This window comes from Marmota flaviventris, chromosome 4, assembly GCF_047511675.1.
Source record: "Marmota flaviventris isolate mMarFla1 chromosome 4, mMarFla1.hap1, whole genome shotgun sequence".
In the NCBI taxonomy this organism is placed as follows: domain Eukaryota; kingdom Metazoa; phylum Chordata; class Mammalia; order Rodentia; family Sciuridae; genus Marmota; species Marmota flaviventris.
In genome coordinates, this window is record NC_092501.1 from 58317977 (window position 1) to 58325110 (window position 7134).

The 7134-nt window shown below is 34.8% G+C and overlaps 1 pseudogene; it reads left to right on the top strand.

Moving 5' to 3' along the window:
* The first annotated feature begins 3055 nt into the window (after positions 1-3055).
* Positions 3056-3530, top strand: LOC117794707 (AP-1 complex subunit sigma-2 pseudogene; annotated as a pseudogene).
* The last annotated feature ends 3604 nt before the right edge of the window (positions 3531-7134 follow it).

Sequence of the window (7134 nt, forward strand, 5' to 3'; positions counted from 1 at the left end):
TCAGTCTCTGGAACTAAAGATAATTGATCATTCATAACTGAAAGAGGGGAAGAAAAAAAAGGGAAATGAAAGGGAAGCCAACATAAATATAACAATTGAACATAATTTCTAAATTTATTTAAGTTCTATTATATAAATATGAGTCACTGTATTAAGCAGTTTTTCATATTGTTTATCTTTTAATCCTCTCAACATTGGTGAATGTCAGATTAAAGAGTATCTGTTTTCATTGTCTATATCCTTGGCTACCAAACTCAATTGTCCTGTTATAGATTCTCTTTGTGCTGAGCTTATTTAATAGAATGGAATGTATGTAGCTTCATATTATTTTCAAGCAAGTAAACCTGCTTTATCCAATTTTTCATATTTTTCCATATATTGATGAAGATGCACAGTACAAATATACATTCAGCGCACTCTTCCAGGATTAAATTTGCTCTTCCTTTCTCAGTATCTTTGAACAGACATCCATAAAATGACATCCATAGATGTTTTGTTTTCTTCCCTCCTGAATTAGTCTGGTTTTGTTGCTATAATAAAATGCCCAAGGATTGGTATTGTATTATTAAAAAAAAAAAAAAAATATATATATATATATATATATATATATATATATATATATATATATAGTTCATGGTTCTGGAGGTTCAGGAGCATCACACCAGTGTCCTGGTAAGGGTCCCCCTGACCACATCAAACATGGCAGATGACATCATGGCAGAAGAACCCGAGAAAGAGAAGTTAACAGTAAGTTTTTCTGGCAGCAAAAATACTCATGGAAAGAAGAATAGTACCACAATAATATGCGTCACTCTGAGACTGGAAACATGAACTTCTTTACTCTGTTTAAAATCCATTGATCCCTACTGATCCTTCATATCACAAATTCTGGTGAGTGGGAAGAACATGTGACTGCCTGTCAGGAGGACCCGCCACCTACAGCTTTTGTAGAGCAAGTTCCTTAACCCACTGAGCTCCAGTCTTCTCACCTTGGAAATCAAAGTAATAGCTACACTAAGAGTTGGTGAGAAGATTAAATGGGATAATACATTTAAAACGCATGTACAAAATTCTCCAGTTCATATAGGGTTCTCAATAATTGTGGTTGTTAATATCACTGAATATTGTCTCTGAAAATATTTTTAAAAATAGATATCATCAAATAAGTATCTGAAACTTGGTTTTAAACTTTTTAACATGTGTTATTGATCCTGGAACTACCTTTCCTGAATTCTAATGGCTATTGAAAAAGTATGTCACTAGTTGACTAGATGAAATTGCAATGATGAGAATCTTTGGATCATTCAAATTTAGCAGGAATACTGTAGATTGCTGGGGAAAAACGTCTTCCATTCTACTCTCCCTGAAAAAATTGAACATTTTATTTTATTCCATTTTAATTTAATTTATTTTCCTTTTTAATTTTATTTTAATTTTGAGACAGAGTCTCTTTAAGTTGTTTAGGGCCTTGCTAATTGCTGAGGCTGGCCTCACATTTGTGATCCTCCTGCCTCCGACTCTCAAGTTGCTGAGATTACAGGCATGTGCCACCATGCTCAGCTTACCGAACATTTAAAATGAAGAAACCATGCTTCCTTTGAGTATAGATATAGCAAAAGGGTTACTATCTTTTACACTATATTTTATATATGCTGTCCTCATATAGTGGAATGTACATGTACTCCATTGGATTTGCTCACATTCTGGATGATAAAGAGTGCTATGGAGGAAAATAAATCAGAGAAGGCAATAGATACTGTTGGGAATAGAGAGATTACTAGTTAAATAAGCAGTCAGTGAAGACCTCGGTGTCAGCATTCATTTGAGCAAGACCTGAACAAAAGTGAAAAAGCTTAAAATGAAGGAAAGTATTCCAGGTTGAACAGGCAGCACTGAAGACTCAAAACCAAATGTTTTTACTCTGGTCAGAGGAGAGTGAGAAGAACAGCATGGTTGGAGCCAACTGGCAGTCTGAGCCCTGTCTCCAAGCTGGATCTCCTTCACAGAAGTTGGGGAGCCACCAGAGGTTTCATACAGAAGAGCCACTTGATTGAATATGATGTTTAAAAGTACCACTATTGCTTTCTGTTGAAACAGACAGTTAAAGGGAAAGAGAGGAACAGAGAGACCATGTTAGGGGATCATTGGCAAAAATTGAGCCAAAGTCAGATGGTTCTACAAGGGAAGTCTTGAAAGCAAGTATTTGTATTCTGGAAATATTTTGAAGACAGAGAAGATGGGACTTGTGAACAGATAGGATGTGGAATACACCATAGTCATGGTAAGTCAAAATTTTATTTGAGCACCAGGAAAGGAGATGTATTAACTCAGGCAATGAGGGATGATGAGATGTTTGAAGGGAAGATAAAGAGTTCAGTTAGTAGCATTTTTATTTTGATATTTCTGTTAGACATAAAAGTATCTAATATGAAAATAGTATTTTGGTCTGTCTTTTAAGGGAAAGCATAAGCTACTGTTGTGATTTGGATCTTAAATGTCTCCCAAATGCCAAAGGCTTGGTCGACAGCTTGTGACACTATAGGAAGATGGTAGAACCTTTGGTGGAGATGTTTGAAGAAAGTTAGGATTTGGGGACTCTGGCCTCTTTCTCTCTGTATGCTTTCTAGCTTCTATGATACAAACAGCTTCATTCCACAACATGCTCTCCACCATGATGTTCAGCCTCACCACAGACCCAAAAAGAATGGAAACAAATAATCATGGACTAAAACTTCTGAATCTGTGAGCCAAAGTAAAACTTTTTTCCTTTTAATATGATTTTCTCAGGTATTTTTTTTTCCAGCAATGAAAGTTGACTAGCACAGCTATCAATAGCAAATATATGATATTAAAAACCTTGAAAAGAGGTAAGACCTACTAAGAAGTTATTGATACAAGAAGGATTGTTCACTTGGATACCCCAAAGTTCTAAGAGAAGGGGAATCAAGAAAGTAGATGTAGGGCTTCTTTTCCTCAGCAAGGCAGCAGGGACCTCCCCTCAGCCACCACCACCCACTCTGGTTGAGCTTTAACATGTTCACAGCCAGTGGTCACCATGAAGTTTATGTTGCATTTTAGTCATCAGTTTCCACTGAAGAAAGTTTTGACTGAAGAAATGGTACATCCCACTGTCAGACAAAGAGAAGAAAAAGATCACAAGAGAACTTGTTCAAACCATTTTAGCACAGAAACCTAAAATGTGGAGCTTTCTTGAGTGGCTAGATCTGAAGATTGTTCACAAAACATATGCTAGTCTGTATATTTGCTGTGCTATAGAGGATCAGGACAATGAACTAATTGACCCAGAAATAATTCATCATTATGTGGAATTACTTGACAAGTATTTTGGCAGTGTGTGTGAACTTGATATTATCTTTAATTTTGAGAAGGCTTATTTTATTTTGGATGAGTTTCTTTTGGGAGGTAAAGTTCAGGGAACGTTCAAGAAAAAACATCCTTAAAGTGATTGAGCAGGCTGCTTTACTACACAGAAGCCACGTCATGAATATTTTAATGTACCTGTGTACTAAATGACTATTCATCAAGTATGCAGAATTTCACAGAAGAAGTAGAGAGCTTATATACTCATGAAAGAAAATATCCTCAGCTTGGTGACTATCTTGTAAAATAATAATAGGACATTTCAGAACCAGTACCATTACAATTGTATTGTTTTTCCTGTTTGTATTCCTCTTTCCTATATTATTTTATTCTACATATGACACCAAATGTACAAAATTACCACAGATCTATACCAAGGCACATTATAATTAAAATGCCTAGCATGCAGATTAAAGTTATGATCCTAAAGTCCAAAAGAGAGAGGAATCAGATCATATATAGGGGGGAGACCAATTTAAATCTCAGCACATTTTTCAAGCTAGTCCCTCAAAGCCAGGAGATCCTCAAACAACATATACCAAGCTCTAAAAGAAAATGAATGACAACCAAGAATCTTATAACCAGCAAAATTGAGCTTCAGATTTCGTGACAAAATAAAAATCTTTCATGATAAACAAAAGTTAAAAGAATTGACAGCGAGAAACTCTGCACTACTCCAAATCCTCAGCAAAATATTTCATGAGGAGGAAATGAAATGAAAATAAGCTACTTCAATACCTGGAGACTAAACAATATGCTATTGAATGACTCGTGGATAACAGAAGAAGACATCAGTGAGGAGATTAAAAAAAAAAAAAAGAATTCTTAGAGGTAAATGAAAACTCTGATACAACATATCAAAATCCCTGGGGCACAATGAAGGCAGTGCTAAGAAGAAAGCTCATTGCATCAAACTCCTTCATTAAAAGAATAAAATGTCAACAAATAAATGACCTGATATTACATCTCAAAGCCTTAGAAAAAGAAGAACAAACCAATACCAAAAGCAGTAGAAGACAGGAAATAATTAAATCAGGGTGGAAATCAACGAAATTGAAACAAAAGAAATAATTCGAAATATTGACAAAACCAAAAGCTAGTTCTTTGAAAAGGTAAATAAAAGTGACAAACCCTTAGCTACCCTACCAAAAAGAATGAGAGAGAAATCTTAAATTACTAATATTCAGGATGAAAAAGGAAGTATCATGACAGACACTATTGAAATACAGAAGGAAATTAGAAACTATTTTGAAAATTTACACTCCAGTAAAATAGAAAACCTCAAAGACACTAACAAATTTCTAGGGGCATATGATCAATCCAAACTGAATCAAGAGGATATACACAATTTAAACAAGTCAATTTCAGGCAGTGAAATAGAAGATGCCAGCAAAAGTCTACAGACCAAGGAAAGCCTGGGAGCAGACAGATTCACAGCTAAGCTCTACAAAACCTATAAAGGAGAATTACTCCTCAAAGTACTTCATGAAATATAAAACAAGGGAACCCTTCCAAATTCATTCTATGAAGATAGTAATATCCTAATACTAAACCAGGCAGAGACACATCAAGGAAAGAAAATTTCAGACCAATATCCCTGATGAACATAGATGCAAAATTTCTCAATAAAATTTTGGCAAATTGCCTACAAAAACATATTAAGAAAAGAATGTTCCAGGGCTGGAGATGTGGCTCAAGTGGTAACGTGCTTGCCTGGCATGCACAGGGCACTGGGTTCAATCCTCAACACCACATAAAAATAAAAGATGTTGTGTCCACCGAAAACTAAAAAATAAATATTAAAAAATTCTCTCTCTCTCTCTCCTCTCTCAAAAAATAAATTAATTAAATTAAAAAAAGAAAAGAATGTTCCATGACCAAGTGGGATTCATTCCAGGGATGCAAGTTTTTTTCAACATATGGAAATCAATAAATATAATTCACAATATCAATAGACTTAAAGATGAGGATCATATGATTATATCAATTGATGCAGAGAAAGCATTTGACAAAATATAGCACCTTTTCATGTTCAACACACTAAAAAATTAGGGATAGTAGGAATATACCTCAACATTATAAAAGCTATCTATTCTAAACCCAAGGCCAACATAATTGTAAATGGAGAAAAATTGGAAGCTTTTCCTCTAAAAACTGAAAAAGACAGGGATGCCCTCTTTCACCATTTCTATTCAACATAGTCCTTGAAACTCTAGCCAGAGCAATTAGATAGACAAAAGAAATTAAAGGGATAAAATAGGAAAAGAAGAACTCAAAGTATCATTATTTGCTGATGACATGATTCTATACTTACAGGATCCAAAAAACTCCACCAGAACACTTCTAGAATTAATTAATGAATTCAGAAAACTACCAGGATATAAAATCAATACCCATAAATCAAATGCATTTCTATACATCACTGATGAATCCCCTGAAAGATAAACTAGGAAAACTACCCCATTCACAATAGGCTCAAAAAAAAAAAAAAAAAAAACAACTTAACAAAAGAGGTGAAAGACCTCTACAATGAAAACTACAGAACACTAAAGAAAGAAATTGAAGAAGGCCTTAGAAGATGGCAAGGTCTCCCATACTCTTGAATAGGCAAAATTAATATTGCCAAAATGACCATACTACCCAAAGTGTTCTACAGATTCAATGTGATTACAATTAAAATACCAACATCATTCCTTATAGAAACAGAAAAAGCAATCATGAAATTCATTTGGAAAACCAAGAGACCCAGAATAGCCAAAGCAATCCTTAGCAAGAAGAGTGAAGCAAAAAGCATTACAATATCAGACCTTAAACAATACTACAAAGCTATAATAACAAAGGTGCCAAAAACATACATTGGAGAAAAGATAGCCTCTTCAACAAATAGTGCTTGGAAAAACGGAAAGCCAAATGCAGCAAAATGAAACTAAACCCCTATCTCTCACCATGCACCAAACTCAACTCAAAGTGGATCAAGGACCTTGGAATTAAACCAGAGACGCTGTGCCTAATAGAGAAAAAAGTAGGTACAAATCCTCATCATGTTGGATTAGGCCTCAACTTCCTTACGAAGATTCCTAAAACACAAGAAATAAAATCAAGAATCAATAAATCGAATGGATTCAAACTAAAAAGCTTCTTTTCAGCAAAAGAAACAGTCTATGAGGAGAAAAGAGAGCATACATTTTGGGAGCAAAGTTCTGCCACATGCATTTCAGATATAGCACTAATCACCAGAATATATAAAGAACTCAAAACACTTAACACCAGAAAAAAAAAAAAAAACCCAATCAATAAATGGGCTAAGAAGCTGAACAAATACTTCTCAGAAGAAGATAGACAACGGATCAACAAATATATGAAAAAATGTTAAACATCTCTAGTAATTGGAGAAATGCAAATCAAAACTACTCTAAAATTTTATCTCACTACAGACAGAATGACAGTTATCAAGAATACAAACAACAATAAGTGTTGGCGAGGATGTGGGGGGAAAGGCACACTCATACATTGTTGGCAGGACTGCAAATTTGTGCAACCAATCTAGAAAGCAGTATGGAGATTTCTTAGGAAATTTGGAATGGAACCACCATTTAACCCAGCTATCATACTCCTTAGTCTATGCCCAAAGAACTTAAAATCAGCATGCCCATCAATGTTTATAGCAGCTCAATTCACAATAGCTAAACTGTGGAAGGAACGTAGATGCCCTTCAATAGGTGAATTGATAAAGAAACTGTGGTATGTACACAC